The sequence below is a fragment of the Elgaria multicarinata genome, chromosome 7, assembly GCF_023053635.1.
Source record: "Elgaria multicarinata webbii isolate HBS135686 ecotype San Diego chromosome 7, rElgMul1.1.pri, whole genome shotgun sequence".
NCBI classification, from domain to species: domain Eukaryota; kingdom Metazoa; phylum Chordata; class Lepidosauria; order Squamata; family Anguidae; genus Elgaria; species Elgaria multicarinata.
The window spans coordinates 60,182,858-60,204,801 of record NC_086177.1 but is presented as its reverse complement, the minus strand read 5'-3'; positions in this window follow the sequence as shown (position 1 = coordinate 60,204,801).

Sequence of the window (21,944 nt, the reverse complement as noted above, 5' to 3'; positions counted from 1 at the left end):
TCCCAGGACCATCCCAATACCTTCTGGTCCTGAAACGAAGGACAAGATGGCACCTCCTTTTACAGAGGCTGATTGGACTGAGACCTTGATGCTTGCATCATTACTGGCAACTGGACAGCATCCTCCATCAGGGCAGCCTGCATAGCATAGGCAGCTCTTTCCTCCAGTGACACAGTTCCACTCCCCAACCCCAGCATCTGCTGCCTGCCTCTGAGGAGCTGTCTCACTCTGCCTCATAGTAGGGCAGGCCCTATTTCAGACTACAGCATTAAAGCAAACTAGTGCTGTGAACTTTGTCTTGACCATATGGCCTCCAGGGAATTTTAGATACCCAAAGAAAGAGTGCTTAGGCGGATAACAAAAACATGTAGCTATACAGCAGTATCAAACCTTCCTCTGCTCTGAAGCACCACATGACTTTGGTGCCTGCCCACAAATTACCATTTCCTTTGTATTTCTGGATACTGTCCCCAACAAGGGATGTCCCTACTGGCACAACTCTTTACCAGTCCCATTGTGTTCAATGGAGCTTCATTCCAGGTACATACTGTAGGTATTCTATAGACTATAGCTGAAATTACAGCCTCCATCACTGCTGTTCCTGGGTTAGTTAGGCAACATGACCAATCATAGGAAGCAAATAAAGTGGATATGTAAACCCAAAGCTATCACAGTTTGTGAGTGCAAAAACTCACACCCATTTAGAGAATAGGGGAAGTGCAACTCACTTCCTTCGGCTGTAACGCAGGCACAATGTATGACCTACCAAACCAAATACACCCAACCAGCCATGCAACATAGGGCCTTGCTAGACCAGGCCTTAGCGCGCCTTCCAACCCGGTTTCCCTGCTGTGCGTCCAGATGACGCACAGGGGAATCCGGCGGCAGGCCGCAGTGAGGCCTGGTCTAGCGCGCCATAAGCTAAGTCGCTTATGGCGCGCTTTTTCCCCAGCTCCGGCCTCAGGCCGGGGCTGGGGGAAGTGTGGAGACTTCCGTGGCTTTTCGCGGCTCCTCGCTTACTCATGAGGAGCCGTGAAAAGCCACGGACCTGGCACAGCACTCATAGGAGCGCTGTGCCCATCGGCGGGGGGGGGGGGCGAAGGATGGGAGGGTGGGTGGCACAGGGGGAGGGCGGGTGCTTGCCCGGGCAATGCCGCCCCATCCCGGGGCGCACCCGCCCTCCCCCTGTGCCACCCACCCTCCCATCCTTCGCCCCCCCCCCCATTTTAAAAATAATAATAAAAAAGCCACTTACCTTCCCGGAGTCTTCGGGCCCCTTTAAACAAACAAACAAAAAAAATGGCAGACGCCGCAGGGCTTGCGTCCTCCCTGCGGCTCCGCCGTCTGGAAGCGTGGGAGAGCAGGTCTAGCCGGCAGGTCTAGGAAGGCCCTTTGTCCACTAGGATAAGCCTTTTATTTTATTGTATTTGCTACCTAATTTATTTATTTATTTATTTATTTATTACATTTTTATACCGCCCAATAGCCGAAGCTCTCTGGGCGGTTCACAAAAATTAAAATCATCATAAAACAACCAACAAGTTAAAAATACAAATACAAAATACAATATAAAAAGCACAACCAGGATAAAATTAGGACTGTAACAGCAAGGAGGCAGTCAAGTCCATGGCAATTTACATGCTATGGACAACAGAGTGTGCTTGGCTTGGTAGGTCACCAGATGGCCAGCTCTGCTTTCATTGCTCCCTCAGGTTTGCTGCACTATACAACAACCCTCGACAACAACTCCAACAAATGTCTCATTTCCTGAACGGGTTCTAAGTCATGGCTCCCTTTCAAAAAATACTGTCTGCTTTCCTTCCTTATTTGCAGCATTTTCCCAGAAGAGGAACTCTGCACTGTGCCTTTGAAAACCAAACCAAACACACAAATCCCTTTTCCCCGCCTCACTGCTTTTGCTTTGTCAGTTTCAGACTTTTCCTCTGACTAACGTATCCAATGCTTTTGTGTTCTTTCTTTAAATAAACCGGGCAGACATAGACTTGCACAGACACCCAGACCACTCAGAATGAGCTGCTGCTAGTGCAAGCATCATTGTGTATGCTACATTTCATGTCATGAAATAACAGGGCAAATGGGTTACTGTTGGCCCCTCAGAAGAACCAATGACTTGGGCAACTGTGTTTTGAACCTTGCTGATTCATAGAGCAGGAATTTCTATTATCTGTCCCAATCCCACCCTTCACACTGACTTAACTACAAAGGATAAGAGCAGTAATCGCGAAGGACTGGCCATGAGTCAGATAGCACAACTGAATTCCCAGCTAAAGGTCGTTGCCGATTCATTTCAGGTCTGCCACATTGTCTACGGATGTGGGAGTTGTTCTCAATACGTTATGTTTAAATTTAAGAATCAAAGGATGAATTTCAGCCACACAGCGCTGCATATTAAATATAAGTGATTTTATTTTTTTCTCAGCATAAGCAGGCAAAGAGATAAAACCCTGCAGAGAAAGGAACCCAGTTCTTACTTCCATGGAAATGCACAGTGTGGAATGAGAGATTCTCTATTCTAGTCCCACAAAATAAGATTCCCTTTTCCACTCTCTGATCAAAGCATCTCTGAAAAGCAAACGATCAGAAGAATGTGAACTGCCTAATGTAAAAGGATTATATTCCCAAACAAATTTTAAAAAGAGATGTTCAAATCGCTCATCACCAGGTTAACCTTGTATTGAAGTGGATTGACCTCTTGTTGCTAGGGATTTTCCTTCTGCCTCAGTAGCTTTGAATTGCTAATTAATAATCCACTTAATCTAGTTATATGTCAGAATGCTCCATCCTATTTTTTCCCCTGTTTCAACTTTTGATGCTCCACAATTCACTTTCATGTTTATACATCATAATTTAATTCTGCAAAAGATACTATTGGAAGTGGAAATGCTGAAACAGTTGATGTAATATTTCTAATATGGTTAAAAACAACGCTCCCTACAAAGGCTATACTGAACTGGTTTTGAAAATACACTCTAATCCTATACTTTAAATTTCTAGGAAAACCCTGCAGGGCCAGCCCAAGGCAAAGGACAAAAATGCTCCCCACCTCCGCTGCCATTCTATGTACAGAAGCAAATTGGATTGGCAGCTCAATTTTACTTCAATGTCTATTGGTGGGATTCTGCCCTCCCCTGCACCGAGGGCAGCAAACCATCTTAGGGATGCAGGACAGACTGTGGGCACACACAGCTCTGTCCTCCAACAGAGGGAAATTGCTAGGGAACTTCCACTACTGTCCCCCAACATCTGCCACCTGAGAGGGTTTCCTCACTCTGCCTAATGGTAGGGCCAGCACTGAACACCTGGTTTCTCACTTACTTGGAGCCCATTTGTCATGGTTCCATGGGTTAAGGGGGTGCAGGCAGGGACAGACCTGGTTCCTCTTGTGGGTGTGGTCAGTAGCTGACTGTCTTGGTCACCCACCATTCACCCACACTGTGGCTTAGGCCCTATCTCAGGAGCTGTACGTGTTGGCTTCTGAATGTGGAGACTTGACAGTAGACCAGAGAAGTAAACTTTTACCTCAAGTCCACTTGTAGGCCATAGACAGAGGACCAGCCTATGGATACAGCAGTATCACCACTGTCTTTTGTGCTGTTTTCCTTGGTATGGACGGAAGCTAGCCACTGTTTGATGTGGCTGGAAAGGGATTTTACCCGCATTCATGATTCGCCTCAGCGAAGCAGGCTTTTGCCTTCCTCAAAGCAATATTTTTGCTTATTATTTAATGGTGTTGTATATTTTTGCCACATCTTTTGTTGTAGGTATTAGAGGCATTTGACCAGTTCCATAGTGGGGCTCCCCACTGGAAGATCCTCTTAATTTAAGGGATCTTGGGAGACTCTCCAGGTCAAGAGGGTGGTTTACCTGCTACATGCCATGTTTGCATAATGGACCCATAGTATCTGATGATGCTGTGGTACACCCAGCATCCTTGCCTCACCCTTCATTATCCCAGCCTACAGTACGGGGTAGTAGAACATCAGTCAGGCTTGGGGAGCCAGGTTTCCTCTTTTACAGGGGACAGTCCTCTATTTTGAAGTACTGCAAGAGGACCATCCTCTATTTAAAGACGTCCTCAGTTTGAAGGCCTGCTTGTCGAATTCTTTTTTAAAGATAACGAACCACAAGAATGGTTGTGGCGGATTGAACAAGCACCTGGTCAGTCTTCCACACTATGGTGAAATGTAGCTTATTTCTATATAAATTATAATAATTATTTCTCAATTTGCATCTGTATGTATAAATTAGCACATGGAAATTATGCAAATTTCTTTGGATTATTTTTTTTCTTTTCCATTTTATTATGCCAAATGCATGAATTTTGGTGTATTAATAAATGAAATCTCAGAGCTAAGAGAAATAAAATAGCAAATAACAGGTATGCATGGTCCAGTAAAGGTGGGGACAAACTCAGAATAGCCAGCCAAAAATAAAAGCAAAATAAATAAAAATTGCAATGGATTCTTCTGGTGAAAGAGAGTGCGAGCTTTCATGGAGTAAATTAGGGCCCACTGAAACAAGCCACGCAGCTTATAGGATCAAGTGACTGGGCTATCATTGCCTCTCCGATAGCTGGTACATGGATATAAATGCAAATAAATAAAGAAGCAAGCAAGCTCTGTCTGTGGTAGCTAGCCTGTGTTGGCTATTCTATAATATCAAGGAATTTTTATTTATTATTAATGCATTTATATCTTGCCTTTTTTCCTGCAAGGAACCCAAGGCAGTGTACATAATCCTCCTCCTCTCCCACTTTATCCTCACAACAACAACCCTGTGAGGTGGGTTGGGCTGAGAGTCTGTGACTGGCCCAGAGTCACCCAGTGGGTTTCCATGGCTGAGTGGAGACTAGAACCCAGATCTCCCTGCTCCCAGTCTGGCACTCTAGCCACTACACCACACTGGCTTTGCGTTGCCATTGCAATTATTGTCTGATAAATATGGTTGATGTCTTCCTCTGGGCTTAAACTTGAAGAATGAGAAACCAAGAAGGCCTCAAGTTGCCAGAAAGAGGATTGCACAATGAAACACACGATACTTTGGCCTGCTCCTCAGCCACCTCCTAAGTAAGGTATGCACAAGAAACTCAAACCCAGCCCGTGATAATTTTTTCTCCTAAATTTTCCTCACTGTTGAATTTCTTTTTGGAAACAATTTCTTTGCTGTCAAATAGAATCAAAATGGTTCAAAGAATGTGGGAGAAATTTTAGGCGCAGCGCTAGATGTAGTATAGCAAATTAGTGTCTGCCTTCTAGATAGGACTCCTGCAACATTTCTACCCATTGTGGATGGAAGCTCCACCGTAGGTACAGGAAAACAGCTACTCCCCTATGACTATTATTATTTTTTGTATTAATCAGGCTTCATTTTTGAGCCCAAGCCTGACAAGTGCATACTGTGAATTAGTCAATTGGAAAAGCCATGCGAAAAAGAACTGTGTACTGCTACATAGGATCACCCATTTGAAAACAGCTGGAACTTTTTGTACTTCTGTTGCTAATGATGGTGCTGCATCCATCTTGAATACTTTCTTTTTCTTTCTTTTTTCCTCCCCCAAAGCTTCAGGATTAATTTGCTATCAAAACAGACAAGCATTCACACACAGAATAATGATCTTTTTTTAATTCATAATTTATTATATTCTGTGATGTCATAAATTAAATAAATATGATTTCTGAATAGATGTCTCCTTTCAGTGCATAGCAATTAGTCCCCCACATGACTGTGCTTTTTAGCAGGCAAGGGTCATGTAGCCTGTCAAGGAATGAGCTGGGCTTTGCAAAAGCCGACTGGTCTAGCATATTAACGCTCAAAGAAATCTCCTGGGGAAAATGGCTAGATTTGTAAACGTTATACAATGACTGTATGAAATGAAATGGAACAATATAGCTAGAGATGTTATGTGGTTAAAAGCTTTGGGCTAAATCCAAAAGTCAGTTTTCAATCAATATTTTTCATTCAGGCATAACTCTTTGTAGTCCATGAAAGATTTGTCTCAGTAAAGACTGGATTTTTAAAAAATAAAATTAAAAGGGTGGAGTTAGGGATAACTTGACAATCCATTCCTTCTACAGAAGACGGAATTTGCTCAGATGATACTCTGGGGGTATATAGAAATACAATCTCAACGGCTGCTCCACAGTTATGAAAATCTCTTCCTCGGAGATTCACTAAATCCTGACACCAAGGCTTTTTTCAGACACGCCGAAAGCCTGTCTTGTTTGGACAACCACATAAAGGTTGACGTTAAACTGTGACTGCATGGTTAGCTCTCAGCTTGTTCAGGTTGGGCTCGGGATCTGCCAAAGCTGTCACTATCTTTCCATGGCTATTTCCGATTTCTTGCATGCTGGCATCGCATGGTCGGAACAGTCACCTGCAAAAGAAGCTAATGGTTTTCACAATGCAGGTCCAAATCAGTGCTGAACATTTCAAATGTATTATTATTACAATAGACTTAACCGCACATCATATTTTCCATTCAGAAGACAAAACATGCTAAATAATTGTTCCGTATTATATGTGCAACTGGTTTCGCATAATTGTGCATCAAGTTGCTCGTCCACTCACTGCGCTCTCTCTCTCTCTCTCTCTCTCCCTCCCTCCCTCGCTCTCTTTCTCTCTCTCTGATGAAAGTAATTGGTGACAATATTCTAAATCTGTTTGATCAGACCATTTATCAGCAATGCAGCAATGTCAAATATGTGGTTTTCATATCAGTAGTTCAAGATCACAAATGCTGATTTTATCCCTGGATTGAGCCCTTGGAATAAGATGGGCTGCAAGTGAAATAAATTATACTTCTCTAAATAATGAGTGTGTGTGTGCACGCGCGCGCGCATGCGCATATGTAAAGTCCCCTTTCCGTGGAAGCATAGCTAAACAGATTTTGGGAAGAAAATCTCACATTGTCGTAAGTTTTGTTGTTTATTCGTTCAGTCGCTTCCGACTCTTTGAGACTTCATGGACCAGCCCACTATTCCAGCTAAGAACTACGTATCTGTTAACTTGAAGAAAATAAATCAGAGCCAGTTTAATCAATTTATTTCAAATGGTATTGTGGTCTTCAGTTAAGCAGCTCACTTGCTACAAATAACAGGCATAATCTAGGCAAAGTTAAACACTTTTAATACCACTTACTTTAGTTATGCATCTTATTAAATCTCTTTTAACATCAGTAGGAGTTCAGAGTTTAACTACATTTGGATGGTGCCCAAGGTATACTAGTTATAAACCAATCACACTTTATATGATAATGGGCATTTGTAGAGTTCAAGTAATTCTTCTCTTGTTTAAAGACACGGACAGCCCTTGTTCTACACCAACCCATGGGTTGACTACCTGCAGCCCTAGGGTCACATGGGGCCCTCAGCCTAAATTCACGTGTTCCTCAGCTTAATTTCAAAACTGATTTCTGCATGAGATCAGTTCAGACCTCTAGAAAAAGCTATCTGTTCTTTTCCTAGCAGCCCGTTGTGTGGGAAGCAAGAAGGAGAAAGAGAAAAGGGGTGTGGCAGAAAGAAAAAAGGAGTGAACCAACTACTTTGGGCTCTGGACCTGCTCACCACTGCCTCCAGGGTGGCCCTCTCACTGCCAACATGTGGCCACCACACATTACCCAGGAAGGAATGTAGCCCTCAACAGAAAGAGGTAACTCACCCCTGCACCATGCACCACTAAGGTAGATTGAGCCAGACACAACACAAAGAGATGGATTAGGTTCTTTTGGTAGAATTGTTATACATGACCCCATGGTCCACTGTATTAGTGCAATACCTCATAGAAAAAGGCCATCACCACTTGCAGCTTCATCCTGTCAAGTTGCTTTGCTCATTAAAAAAGGAAAAGAAGAATGTCATGTTCCATGTCAGTAATTACGCTAGTGCTGAGCTGAAAGTTGTCACATGAGATATTTTAGATATTTTACCTCAAAATTCAGTGTGGGGACATGATTGCAGAAGAGAGAACTTTTTAAAAAAGAGGTATTGTTGATGGTGACAACAGTCATGGGTCTTATTTTAATTTCTAATTAGTTTTTTGGGGGGGTTTCCTGAGGTGGTGGCATCAGCAGAGGGAGTCATTTTACTCCGCTGCTGCTATTTTCCCCACAGTACCCTAGACATTAATGTTGTTCAAGGGCATTCTGTGGGGAAAATGGTTGCTGCTGGGGGTGGGCACCATTTTCCTTCCAGAATGCCCAGGAACAATACTGTGTCCAGGGCATTGTGGGGGAAATGGCAGAGCCCAGCTGTCAGCTGCCAAAAAGAGCTCAACTGCTGCTATCTCCACAGGCAGCAGCAAAGAAACTGGTTTAAAGGATTACAATAAGACCCATATCTCTTAAGAAACTCTCCCTCTGACACACACATTGAAAAATCACTGAAATATCCAATCCCAATTCAGTGCCTGCAAGAAATTTTATTTATTTATTTATTTATTTATTACATTTTTATACCGCCCAATAGCCGAAGCTCTCTGGGCGGTTCACAAAAATTAAAACCACAGTAAAACACCCAACAGTTTAAAACACAATTACGAAATACAGTATAAAAAGCGCAACCAGGATAAAACCACACAGCAAAGTTGATATAGGATTAAAATACAGAGTTAAAACAGTAAAATTTAAATTTAAGTTAAAATTAAGTGTTAAAATACTGAGTGAATAAAAAGGTCTTCAGCTGGCGACGAAAGCAGTACAGTGTAGGCGCCAAGCGGACCTCTCTGGGGAGCTCGTTCCACAACCGGGGTGCCACAGCGGAGAAAGCCCTCCTCCTAGTAGCCACCTGCCTCACTTCCTTTGGCAGGGGCTCATGGAGAAGGCCCCCTGTAGATGATCTTAAGGTCCGGGTAGGTACATATGGGAGGAGGCGTTCCTTCAGATAACCTGGCCCCAAACCGTTTAGGGCTTTAAATGTTAATACCAGCACTTTGAATTGGGCCCGGACCTGGACTGGCAGCCAGTGAAGTTGTAAAAGGACTGGCGTAATGTGATCTCGCCGGCCAGTCCCTGTTAATAACCTTGCTGCCCTGTTTTGCACCAGTTGAAGTTTCCGGACCGTTTTCAAAGGCAGCCCCACGTATAACGCATTGCAGTAATCCAAACGAGAGGTTATCAGAGCATGGATAACTGTAGCTAAGCTATCTCTGTCCAGATAAGGGCGCAGCTGGTATATCAGCCTGAGCTGATAAAAGGTGCTCTTTGCCACTGAGTTCACCTGTGCCTCAAGTGACAGTTCTGGATCCAAGAGCACCCCCAAACTACGGACCCGATCCTTTAGGGGGAGTGCAACCCCGTCCAGGACAGGGCAAACATCACCTCGCCGGACAGAAGAACCACCCGCTAACAGTACCTCCGTCTTGTCTGGATTGAGTCTCAGTTTATTAGCCCTCATCCAGTCCATTACCGTGCCCAGACACTGGTTCAGAACAGCCACTGCCTCACCTGGGTTTGATGAAAAGGAAAGGTAGAGCTGGGTATCATCCGCATATTGATGACACCTCAGTCCACATCTCCGGATAACCTCCCCCAGCGGCTTCATGTATATGTTAAACAGCATAGGGGATAAGATAGAGCCCTGTGGAACCCCATGGCTTAGGTGCCATGGCACAGAGCAATAATCCCCCAGCACCACCTTCTGGAATCGGCCATCCAAGTAGGAGCGGAACCACTGCAACGCAGTACCTCCAACTCCCAGCTCAGACAACCTATCCAGAAGGATACCATGGTCGATGGTATCGAAGGCCGCTGAGAGGTCCAGGAGAACCAACAGGGTCGCACTCCCCCTGTCTCTCTCCCGACAGAGGTCATCCCACAGGGCGACCAAGGCAGTTTCCGTTCCAAAACCAGGCCTGAAGCCCGATTGAAATGGGTCTAGATAATCCGTTTCATTCAAGAGTGCCTGGAGTTGTCCTGCAACCACCCGCTCAAGCACCTTGCCCAGGAAAGGGATATTAGCCACCGGCCTATAGTTGTTAACATCCTCCGGGTCCAGATTAGGCTTCTTCAGGAGTGGTCTAATTACCGCCTCTTTTAAAGAGGCCGGCACCACTCCCTCTCTCAAGGAGGCATTTACAATCTCCTGGACCCAGCCGGCGATCCCCTCCTTATTTGATGTAATGAGCCATGAGGGGCAAGGGTCAAGCACACAGGTGGTCGACCGGACTTGGCCAAGCACCTTGTCCACATCCTCGGGCCTCACTAACTGAAACTCATCCAATAAAACTGAACCGGACGGCGCTCTGAACACCTCTACTAGTGGAGCTGCATTAAGTGTGGTGTCCAATTCATGACGAATCTGAGCGACTTTATCTTCAAAGTGCCGTGCAAATTTGTCACAGCGTGCTACCGAGGGTTCCACCATCTCTCGCCCTGGCCCAGAGTGTAACAGGCCGCGAACCACCCGGAAAAGCTCCGCCGGACGACACTGAGAAGACGCAATGCTGGTGGAAAAGAACTGCCTCTTTGCCACCCTCACCGCCACAGAGTAGGCTCGATAGTGAGCTCTAACCCGTGTTCGATCAGACCCAGCACGAGTCTTCCTCCACCTGCGTTCTAGCCGTCTCCCCTCTTGCTTCATCGCCCTCAGCTCAGGTGTATACCAAGGAGCTGACCGGGCTCTGCTCAGAGGGAGAGGACGCTTGGGCGCGATCGTGTCAACCGCCCGAGTCATCTCTGCATTCCACAGAGCGACCTGGGCTTCGACAGGAGCACCGGCCATACCAGCAGGAAAATCCCCCAGAGCCCTCTGGAATCCATCGGAGTCCATTAGCCTCCGGGGGCGGACCATTTTAATAGGCCCCCCACCCTTGCAGAGGGGAAAGGCCGCCGAGAGTCTAAACCTCAGTAGGAAGTGATCTGACCATGACAAGGGGGTAGATGTTAGTTCCCCCACTTCCAGATCACCATCCTCCTGCCCAGTCGAGAAAACCAGATCAAGCGTGTGTCCCTTTGCGTGTGTTGGGCCGATGACATGTTGAGACAGCCCCATGGTTGTCATGGCAGCCATGAAGTCCTGAGCCGCTCCAGAGACAGCAGCCTCAGCATGGAAGTTGAGATCCCCCAGAACCACCATCCTGGGGGTTCTCAACACCAGGTCCGAGACAACCTCCGTCAGCTCAGGCAGGGAGACTGTGGGGCAGCGGGGTGGACGGTACACCAGCAGAATCCCTAATCTGTCTCGAGTACCCAACACACAGTACAGACACTCAAGATCAGCACTCGACTGAACAGGAAGCCTAGAGAGGGAGATTGTATTCCTATAGATCACGGCAACCCCCCCTCCCCGGCCCTCGAGTCTGTGCTGGTGCTGCACCGAGTACCCAGGAGGGCAGAGCTGGGTGAGAGCAACCCCTCCCAGTTCCCCCACCCAGGTCTCAGTGATGCATACCAGGTCAGCCCCCTCATCCACAATCAGATCATGGATGAGAGAGATTTTGTTTTGGACTGACCTGGCATTCAGCAGCAGCACCACCAGACCCGAGAGCAAGCTGATAAGGCCGCCAGGAACCATCTGGTTGGGGGAAGGACTAGAAGAGGGGACAGCTGTAAGGAATCTGTCCCCTCTTCTCCTCATCTGGCCTGTTCCTCCCCCAGCACCATACCTCCCCCTACCCGTGACCACAGTTATGCAGGCACCCCCATATTCCCCAGAGCTCCCCAGGCACATATTAAAAATTATTTAAAAATTGATTAAAAGTTTTTTGAAAAATTGCTGTTGGTTGCTGGTCGGCTGGTGTTCTTCAAAACAGGGTGGCTCCTCTGTGCGACGCAAAGTGCGGCGAGGCGCTGCCTCTGGCCGGCTGCAGCTTTACCTGTAAGCAAGGCGGGGCACTTGTCAGCAGATGTTCAGCAGCTGGGGGAAAGAGACTGCAGAGCCCAGGCTCCTGCAGCCCCAAGATCTTCTCTCCCCACTGCAAGCAGCAAGCACACCCCACCTTCCCCTGGCCGGCTGCAGCTTTACCTGTAAGCAAGGCGGGGCACTTGTCAGCAGATGTTCAGCAGCTGGGGGAAAGAGACTGCAGAGCCCAGGCTCCTGCAGCCCCAAGATCTTCTCTCCCCACTGCAAGCAGCAAGCACACCCCACCTTCCCCTGGCCGGCTGCAGCTTTACCTGTAAGCAAGGCGGGGCACTTGTCAGCAGATGTTCAGCAGCTGGGGGAAAGAGACTGCAGAGCCCAGGCTCCTGCAGCCCCAAGATCTTCTCTCCCCACTGCAAGCAGCAAGCACACCCCACCTTCCCCTGGCCGGCTGCAGCTTTACCTGTAAGCAAGGCGGGGCACTTGTCAGCAGATGTTCAGCAGCTGGGGGAAAGAGACTGCAGAGCCCAGGCTCCTGCAGCCCCAAGATCTTCTCTCCCCACTGCAAGCAGCAAGCACACCCCACCTTCCCCTGGCCGGCTGCAGCTTTACCTGTAAGCAAGGCGGGGCACTTGTCAGCAGATGTTCAGCAGCTGGGGGAAAGAGACTGCAGAGCCCAGGCTCCTGCAGCCCCAAGATCTTCTCTCCCCACTGCAAGCAGCAAGCACACCCCACCTTCCCCTGGCCGGCTGCAGCTTTACCTGTAAGCAAGGCGGGGCACTTGTCAGCAGATGTTCAGCAGCTGGGGGAAAGAGACTGCAGAGCCCAGGCTCCTGCAGCCCCAAGATCTTCTCTCCCCACTGCAAGCAGCAAGCACACCCCACCTTCCCCTGGCCGGCTGCAGCTTTACCTGTAAGCAAGGCGGGGCACTTGTCAGCAGATGTTCAGCAGCTGGGGGAAAGAGACTGCAGAGCCCAGGCTCCTGCAGCCCCAAGATCTTCTCTCCCCACTGCAAGCAGCAAGCACACTGATACAGAATGACTGGGTTTGGACAACACAACCAACGGTGGTTTAAATAGAGTTGATTATTTGGACAACTGTTGGTTATCATATCGTGTATCGGGCACTGTTGACTATTTCGTCACACACAGTTGGTTATTTTCAATGACAACAGAGTCCCCTGGCAAGAGCGACCAAAGAGGAAGCTGCTGTTCTAGTGCAGCCAGCAGAACTCACAATGGCTGATGGGTTACCAGCAGGAGGACTGAGGGAGAGAGAGAGGGTGGGGGATGTGTCAATCAAATACATCGACTAATAGTTAACTCAACACTGCCCTTAATCCACACCATGGTTGATTATAATCATGTCATGTGGGGCATACCGCCTCAATCATCAACCATGGAGTTGAGCATTAACACACCATTGGCTACTTTGGCCTAATCTACACCAGGAAGGATATTGCACTATGAAAGTGGTATGAAAGCAGTATATAAAAGGCAGGAGCCATACTCCTGCTTTATAGTGCTATTGAAGTGCGCTGACAACTGTTGGGGCCATTGACACATACAATATACCTCTTTCATAATGCTATATCCTGCTTGGTGTGGCTCCTGCCTTTTATAGACTGCTTTCATACCACTTTCATAGTGCAATATCCTGTTTAGTGTGGATTAGACCTGTGTTGTCTGAACGCAGCCAATGTGTCAGTTACAACCACCTGAAAGAACAGAGCAGTTAATGGAAGTACAGTTGTCAGTGTCGTTGTTTTCATGACTCCATGCTTCCTCCTTATATTTAAATGGGAGAAAGAAGGTACTAGTTTATATACTCTGTGGATTTAGGCTCAGGGCCTTGCTAGACCAGGGGTAAGCATGGTGTGAGGTCCGTGCTCATTCCTGTGCATCCAAATGATGCACAAGGTATCCCAGCCTCAGCCAGGGCTCGAGCTGCCCTGGCACCATGCTAACCGGAACCACTTGTAGCGCGGTTCTTCCCGCAGTCCCAGCCTCAGGTCGGGCTGAGGCCGGGACCACGGGTGTGTGGACCATTCTGCTGCTTTTCCTGGCTACCGCACTTACGTGCAAGTAGCCAGGAAAAGCGACGGACGGGCCGCAGCGCTCCTTCCCCCCATCCTCCAATCCCCCCACGACCTCCCCTGGCCTCCAATCCCCCCCTGTCCCCACGTCCATGTCTCACCACCACCCTGTCCCCACCTGCTGTGTCCTGCTGCCACCGCCGCCGCCAATGTCCCCAGTCGCTCTGTCCCTCTGCCGCCGCCATCACTGTCCCCAGCCAGCATTTCCTGTTGTCGCCATGTCCGGCCTGTGATGCGTGCTGGCGACATGTCCGGCCATGGCGACAGCATGCATCACAGGCCAGACATGGCGACAGCAGGAAACGCCGGCTGGGGACAGTGATGGCAGTGGTGGCAGCACGACAGAGTGACTGGGGACATTGGCAGTGGTGGCGGCAGCAGGACACAGCAGGTGGGGGTGGTGTGGTGAGACATGGATGTGGGGACAGGGGGGGATCAGAGGCCAGGGGAGGTCGTGGGGGGAATTGGGGGGTGGGGGGACCCTATTTTTTTTAAAAAAAAAAAAAACTCCGTACCTGGTCGTTGGTGCGCTCCTGCACATGCGGCCGCTTTAAGAAAAAAAATAGTGGACACGACGGGGCACTGGATTCGGCAGTAGGTCTAGCAGGCCCTCAGTCATACTTAGGGACAAAACAGACAGTACTTTTAATCTGTGTCCAAGAGCTATTCTCTCTCTCTCTCTCTCTCTCTCTCTCTCTCTCTCTCTCTATATATATATATATATATATTCTAGAATAGGTGCAGATCCAGAGTGGGGGCCCTGTACCTACTGGAGGTGGGGGGATACATAACCACTAGACAAAGAGTTAAAATAATGTCTGTTTTTTGGCTCTTAGAATGTGCCCATAGAAATCAGTGGGACATAAGTTAGCATGACTCAGTCTGGCTTCAACTGAATGTATGTATATTCTTCCTTTGAACTAATTTTCTTTCCAAATCTTCTGATACTTTTGAAAGAAAATGGCAAAATACGCACACACACACACACACACACACACACACACACACACAAATTAATGTTAGCTTACCATCCTTTCCATGAATGAAGGGTGATAAAAGTCCTTTTGAAGTAACTCTTTGTGACTATAAACAGCACAACATTCTCAGATCTTTTTGAGATTAAAAAACTCATACATCTGAAATTTGTAATCAGTTAACTGCCAAAAGCCTTTGATTTTAGATGTTCGATAATTTCTAAAACTTTGGTTCCTTAAAATGGGCTTTGTTTTTCTTTTCTTTTTTCTTTTTAAAGTGTTTCTGGTAGAATACAGCAAATAATGACATTGTTCTGGAAGCACAAACAGTCCAGAAAGAAATTCTGACCCAACCTAATCAGAAGTTACTTCAGTAGAATGTCAAAAACGAATATACCCAGTTGAACAGATGACCAACACAGTTGTCTTGTCTGAGAAACGCATCTAGAAAATATGCCATTGAATTTTGTCTAGATCCTAAGTAGTTTCCAAAACTTACTATCTATTTGATTCAACAACTTGCTTTTGTAGCCCTGTGTACATAGATAGTAGTACAGTGAGGTAATTTTAGGCTCTGGAATGAATGGTTTTATGCCTGCACCTCTTTAGATGGTGATGTGTATTACTTCATTTCTTCAACATGGGGTATACCAGCCCTGCTGCATTTGGAGGCCTTCCTGCTCCATCCGCTGAGTGGGGCTCTGAACCTCTGTTCAAAGTTCTTCCCTGGTAGACATTCAATATGTAAGAGGGGAGAAGAAGGATTGTGGCTGCTGCTCCTGTCCCCAACCTCCATGTGTTCAACATCCCATCTCCACAGGGAGACTTTGCACATATACTTGTACTAGACTCTTACACCACCTGTATACTCTGAAAACAGGTTATAGTGCACCTTGGGATCTATGCATAGAGGCCTTATGCAATTGGGACCTTGAATGTACGGTGATTGTGGGCAGTGCCAGTAGGCATGATTTCAGCCCCTTGTGGGTTCCTTTTCTGGTGCCAGGTTCACTCCTTGGATGTGTTGCTTGGCTTTGAGAGAATTACTGACTGAGACTCTTGGACACACATTGTTGATAAGATTGGATATGAACATCTTTTTCACTTTATTATGATAGAGCCATGCACAAAACTACCGCAGGGCCAGTCCAAGACATTTTGCTGCTACAGGTGGAACACCAAATGACTTCACACACACACACACACACACACACACACACACACACACACACACCTAAGTCAAGGTGCACAGTACACAAGGCTATTTTGGCACTTGAGGCAGACAATTCCACAACTATCATAAATTAAATAACTAACAAATTTACTGCCTTTTCATGATACCCCAAATCAGAGGTTGGCAAACAGGTTCCCCCCCCCCCACAAATGTTTTGGACTACCAAAACTAATCTCCACCCATTGGCCATGTTGGCTGGAGCTTATGGGAGTTGCAGGCCAAAACTTCTGGAGGGCATCAGGTTGAATACTCCTGCCCAAAATCATCTGCCTGAGGCAGCTGCTTTACTCTACTCAGTGGTATGGCTCTGCCCCTCTGTTACAACCTCCCCCAATGTAGTTCCTTCCAGGTGTTATAGACACAACTTCTATCTGCCCTAGCAAGCATCTGGAGGGGTCAGGTTGTGGAAACATCTGGATAGCACCAAAACATTTTCAGGGCACAATGCTAGGGAAAGTTGCTCTATTAGCTTTGTAGTGTACCAGGGCTGCCATTTAGAAATATGTAGAATATGAAGAAAAATGGAGCATGAGCAGCAGACCACTTTCCCATTCAAATCAGGAGAGAGCGTCAATCGTGTTATTCACAATGGTATGATTTAAGAATTAAATGTCATCTTGGTTATTTATTCACTATTCTCAAATCCCTCCATTTCCTAGGTATAAATTGGTGCTTCAACATTGGCTTCCTTTACTTATATATACAGCAGCAGAATCATATTTATTAATATTTTGCCCTTTCAGTTTAAGGCTATAATTTAAACTGCAATTGCATAAGTCAGAGGCGATAAAACCTATGCCCAATAGTTCAGGAAAGCCTTGTAAGAAAGTGATTCTTATCAAGTCCAGTTTAAAATTATGTCTCTGTGAAAAAATGTAATAACAGGCAGTGGCTTCTGCATAGGGAATCAGCTAACTGAGGAGAGATCAGTACAACTAAAACATCAGTGAGGTGTAGCGCATAGGATGTTCAACTTCAACCCAGGAGCACTGAGTTCAAGTCCCTCTCAGTCATTGATTTCACCAAGTGGTAGTCTCCAACCTAGTACCCTCCAGATGTTTTTGAACTAAAACTCCCATCATCCCTGACCATTGGTGATCTGGCTGAGGCTGATGGGAGTAGTAGTCTGAAACATCTATAGGGCACCAGGTTGGGAAAGGCTTCCTTAGAAGGATGCCATGAGATCCTTGGTAGAAAAGTGCCCTACAACTGTGATGAATGATAATAAACATGCAAATACTAGAGTGATGTCATCATCCTGCACTACATTCTCACTTCAGGGAAGAGAGGAATGAGGTCACATGTGAAGAATGCATGACAGACACTTTCCAATACCAGGGAAGAATGAACACAGCACATAGGAAGCTGCGAAAATATCTGGCCCTGCCTGGCTCTTGCTATCAGGGTGTTGGATTCTTGGACTGCTCTGACAATAGGACTGCTCATCCTATGAGCTACATGACCAGAGGGTTGTTTAGTAAAAGGGCTGTCTATGGAGGCTGTCAGGGTATAAGCGAGGACCAAGATGGAGCGAGAGCACAGCTAACTGACTTGTTCTCCAGCATCAACTCACAGGAGAATACCTCTAGCAACAGCGTAAGGCTCAGATACTTCATAAAGCAAGAGAGGACCAGGACAACGTGGTCCATCTTTGCTGGTTCCCAGCACTCCATTGTTCCCATCTGGATTTGGGCCTGAGATAGCAAGGAAAAGTGTGGATGCATGGAAAGTAAGTTGTAAGACAGCACAATTTGTGACATTGCTCAGTATCATTAGTGTTCATGGCATGGCACATCTGTTAAAGCAGCTGCCTTAGGTTCCAATTTCCTGGCTTTGTGGAGCTTAAGCCAACATGAGATAGCCTTAACTCAGGTCTTAAACTGGCAGGTATTTTGATAATTGGATAAGAAATACAAGTTATAAAAATTCTCTGCCTGCATTTTCGTATTTGGTAGTATTTGTGCAATGATCTTATGTCTATCACCAATATTCAAATGAAGGTTCTTTGTGGTTGGATATTTGGAACTGAATGCCCCAGATCAATAAATGTTCAGGCAAATCTACTTGAAAAATGTTTCCTAAAGAATAGGAATAGATTTTCTTTCATAATTCTCAACTTCTGCCTCCAATTCAGTTTTAGGCCCGATATTCAGTATTAGGAAGGAAGATACCAAGGAGCCCAAAGCATGTTCTACAAACAGAATAGATAATGCAGTATATGATCCATACTGTGTTCATTTGCAAGGAGGTGCCAAAGTTTGGGATTGAAAGCTGATGAGGCAGTTGATGCCCAGGCCTTTAGGAAACAGGCAAGCAAGCAGCGTGGACAGGTCAGGAAATGGACAATTCTCTAACACTTGACCCCAGGATGCTTTTTCTCAGCAGCTCCCCTTGTATATCTGAGAGCCAGTGTGGGATACTGGGAAGAGTGTTGGACTGGGATGCGGAAGATCTGGGTTCACTGGGCCATGAAATTCACTGGGTGACTTTGGGCCAGTCACTGAGTCTCAGCCTAACCTGCTTCACAGAGTTGTTGTAAGGATGAAATGGGGGGGTAGGAGTTCTTTGCAAGAGGAAAAATGGGATATTGATGATGATGATGATGATGATGATGATGATGATGATGATGATGATATCTGAGGCATTGGGTGTTTCTCCCCATTCATGGCAACTTGGAACTTTTCAGATGATGTTTCCAGATTCTGTTGGTGACTAGACCCAGCAGACATAAGTTCTGTGATTACGGGTTTCTTTAAAATGTCTTTAGAGTAGGGTGACCGTATGAAAAGGAGGACAGGGCTTCTGTATCTTTAACAGTTGCACTGAAAAGGGGATTTCAGTAGGTGTCATTTGTATGCATGCAGCACCTGGTGAAATTCCCTCTTCATCACAACAGTTAAAGCAGCAGGGGATATACTACTGTGACCAGATACTAAAGAGAGCAGGGCTCCTGCAGCTTTAACCATTGTGATGAAGAGGGGATTTCACCAGGCGCTGCATGCATACAAATGACACCCCCTGAAATTCCCTTTTCAATTCAACTGTTAAAGATACAGCAGCCTTGTCCTCCTTTCCATATGGTCACCATATTATTATTATTATCATTATTCATCCGTGACCTCTGCTGACTGCTCTTCTTGCAGAAAAAGCAATCTGAGCATTTGGGATTCTCATACTGAAGAACCCTTGGCTTTACTTCATAGGTTTCATATTAACACTACAAATTGGCACATTTTGTGCTATTGCTTTAGATTTCAGAACATAACATGATCCAACAATGTACTTGCTGAATCTTTGCTCCAGCAGACTCCCAGTGCCATGAGAAACATGCTTGAGCCCTGCTGGCAGGATCAGAACATTTTCAATCACATGAGGAAAAGTGGAAGTTGGATCTCAACTTTGGCAATAGTTTGAATAATTTAAACATTCATATTCATTTATATGCACCTTCTAAACATAGTATTTCCACCACTGTAGGTGGAGCGTAGTCTGAGAAGTCATTGGCTCATGAGTACTTTAAATATATTTCCATGAATCTTTATAATAAAATCAGACCATTAGCAATTCAAGTGGTTTCTCCCAGGTTAACCTCCATCTTACAAAGGATTTGAGCTGCAATCCACACATTGCTCACTTCAGAATAATGTCCTTGAAATACTACTGGAGTCTACAATAATACTCAGGCTCAATTACAGAGGTCTTGTTCATAGTAAAATGGGTGATTTCGAGACAGCAACACCTTCCTAAGTTAAAAAAAAATCCTTCTTGTCTGTAATATTCCCCTCCAGGCACTCATAATTATGCTGCATAAATTGTACATTTAGCATTTGAGCTTTGTGGCATTAATTGAAACATTTTAAGCTCTTGTGCAAGTTAGAACTTACTAAACAGACTGAACATTATTAAGAGAGATGGAAGTATCTCTCCCCACCCCCCAACCAAAGTTATGGATCTGAGTGACTTCCCATTGAAGCTGTAGGCAACTATGGCAGTAGTTGTGCCAAGATATAGCCAATTCAACCAAACTTCTCCAAACACAGATTCGTTTTTCTGACACCACATTTGACATCCAGGGTGAAAGCTCCTCCACCACCATGTGTACATCACCTGAATCTCAGTGACAGCTTCTGACAATGATGATAATACTTGTTAGGCAGGAAAGATGTGGAGGTGTCCAGAGCCAATATAGCTACCCACTTTCCCTTTTATATCCCTTATAGGTAGAAATGCTCTTTATGCACCCAACCCTCTACCTGCAGCACTGGTCTTTAATGAGCTATAGTACCATCCATATCTGTTCCACATGATGGGCTATGTCTGATGTTAGTTCAAGTGAATCTGCACATGCAATGGGACTTCCTTGTCCCCTCTTCCCCACTGTAGACCCCCGCATGCCCTCAAATCTACTCTGGAGCACCCCCAAACCTCTGGAGCAGATTTGGTGCTGCAGGGGATTGCATCAGAGTCTGCCTCTGGAGGACCGACACCACTGAACGTATCTCCATGTTTATCGCTCTCCACATAGAATAATGAACCTCATAGTCTCAACATGTTTCTCATGGAACCAGTAGCTGAATACAATAGCAGAACCCGCATGGAAGTTGTGCTGCTGTTTGCCATATACTGAACATCCCAGCATCTGTTACAGAAAAGGATCTGTTTTTCCCCTCTGCTCATGTGGCACTGCAGCCAGTTCTCCTTCATCATGGTACCATTATTATACTTGTGAAATACCCCATCACACAATATGAAACATGTTGTTATATGAGTCAAATCACCTAGGAGTAATGTGGTTAGGAAATGATAGTCCTTTGAAGTTACTTTCCTGTATGCTTGAACTTAACCCAACAGGGACTGTGGCAAGACTGACACATTATACTATTGCAAAGGCCCATTGGTTTAATGATTTATACTTTTATCCCATCCCAATTTGAAAGGTCAAGGTGGCTAACAATAAATACAACCATAAAGCAATCATATCAATACAATTCTACAAGAACATTCATGAGGATCAAAATAATAACGTTCCTCACAAAATAGCCCCTAGCAGCAGATCAAGACCCAACAGCTCTTTTTGTTTTTTAAATGGCGCCAAGGATAGGAGAAGCAGTGTGTGTCTAGGCCATGTCGCTTCCGCGTGTGTTCACCCATAAATCAGTTGCATCCTGTTTCCCATTCATCTGCATATTTTTAAATGCATTTCAGGGAAAATTTCTAATATGTTTTCTCTCTAAATGTATTCTCTCTCAAAATACACATTTGAAAATCTATTTTGTTGTGAGTATTTTTAGCTGAGAAGATTGTCACATCCTTCGGGAAGTGCCAGTGCTGGTGTGGATCATTCCGATTCAACGCACACATTAGTCCAGGAGGAGCACATCAGGTCAATGTATCATACTGGGATTTGTAAAGACTGGATTCCTCAAGTAGCCTCCAAATGGCAGTCTCGTCATTCTTCTGAATTGCTAGAAGGCAGATGCTCTGTATCAATAGATATAACATTTACCCCCCCAAAAAAGACAGAAAAGGAGGTTGCCCTGGTGCAAGCTTGTGCTGGCTCCAGGTTTTTAAAGGCTCTTGGGTTAGATACCTTCAATGGGCACTTGTGACGTCACCGACCTTTACTCTAGGCCCGTCACATAAACCCTTCTCAGGCCAAGCACCACCACTTGAAAATCCTATATTAAACCTTTCCCCTAGCTATGAGGTAAACAGGTTTAATATAGGATTTCTCAAAATATATTGTGGGAATACTCTGGTGTAGGTGTTTAATAACTGTAAGGAAGGTAAATAATGCCAAGCTGACATTGGTATTTGGTAGCTAA